This window comes from Triticum dicoccoides, chromosome 3A (genome assembly GCF_002162155.2).
Source record: "Triticum dicoccoides isolate Atlit2015 ecotype Zavitan chromosome 3A, WEW_v2.0, whole genome shotgun sequence".
In the NCBI taxonomy this organism is placed as follows: Eukaryota; Viridiplantae; Streptophyta; class Magnoliopsida; order Poales; family Poaceae; genus Triticum; species Triticum dicoccoides.
The window spans coordinates 712438096-712439614 of NC_041384.1; positions in this window are offsets into that span (position 1 = coordinate 712438096).

Consider the following 1519-nt stretch of genomic DNA (forward strand, 5'->3'; position numbering starts at 1 on the left):
GTTTTTGAAACTGAACAAAAATGTCAAACACATCAGATTTACGTTTAATAAGATAAAACGAGGTAAAGCGACTATAAGCATCAACGAAACTGATATAATAATTGTGACCACTGACAGAAGTCTGAGCAGGACCCCATACACCTGAAAACACAAGTTCTAAAGGATGTTTCACCTCACGACTGGACTCCGAAAAGGGAAGTTGATGACTCTTCCCCTGCTGACAAGCATCACATACTGCTACATCTTTATTACTAGACAAGCTAGGAAGCTCATGACGACGCAAAACATGACGGACAATAGGTGTGGCCGGGTGACCAAGACGAGCATGCCACTGTGACGGAGAGACCCGAACTCCACTGAATACGCGGGCGACACTGGGATGCTCCAGACGGTAGAGGCCCTGGCACAGCCGACCACTAAGAAGAATGTCCCTCGTGCCCTGATCCTTAATAAAAAGATCAAAAGGATGAAATTCACAAAGCACATTATTATCACGTGTGAGTTTAGGAACTGAAAGAAGATTACGTGTCACAAATGGAACTCTAAGAACATTGCGAAGGTGAAGACTCCTATTGGCATGTCTAGTGAGAAGAGATGCTTGACCAATATGAGAGATGTGCATACCTGCTCCATTGGCGGTGTGGATCTTGTCTGAGCCGTGATAGGGTTCACGAGTGTGAAGCTTCCCCATCTCGCTCGTCAGGTGCTCCGTCGCCCCAGAGTCCATGTACCAGTGGGGATCGATGGAGTAGGACTGAGTGTGTCCTTGTTGCTTCTGCGACGCCAGACGATCAGCCATGGCAACCTGACGGGAAAAGTTGCGTGTATCCTTGCCGTCATTGCCAAGACCAAGGAAGCTCCGCTGAAAGCGTTTGTGACACTTGGAGGACCAGTGCCCCTCAATGCCACACAACTAACACAGGCGTCGACCATCGGCCCCTGGTAAGGTTGCGGACGCGGGGGGAGCCGACGATGACGAAGCCAGGGAAGGCCCCTTGGACGAGCTGCGGCCACCCTTAGTGGCGGCATTCGCGGAGAGGGAGCCGTGACTGGACTTGGAGCGGCGCGCCTCGACGCGCTGCTCGGTGAGAAGAAGACGGGAGTAGACCTCATGTGCCATCATGGGAGTCGAGTTGCCCCGCTCGTTGATGATCTCAACCAAAGCATCATACTCGTTGTCGAGCCCATTGACGATGAAGGAGTTGAACTCGGATTCAGGGAGCGGTTGTCCAATGGAGGCCAACGTGTCAGCAAGGCCCTTGACCTTGTTGTAGAACTCCGTGGCCGTGGAGTCAAGCTTCTCGCACTCGCCAAGCTGACGATGGAGCGCAGAGACACGGGCCTGAGACTGCGCCGCAAATGAGCGCTCAAGGATGGTCCAGGCCTCATGAGACATCTGTGCGAAGACAACAAGCCCGGCGACAGCTGGAGAGAGCGACCCCTGGATGGAGGAGCGGTTCGCCTGGTCCTGCCCCGTCCGGACGCGGAGGGCCGGATTGTAGACCAGACCATGCATGCT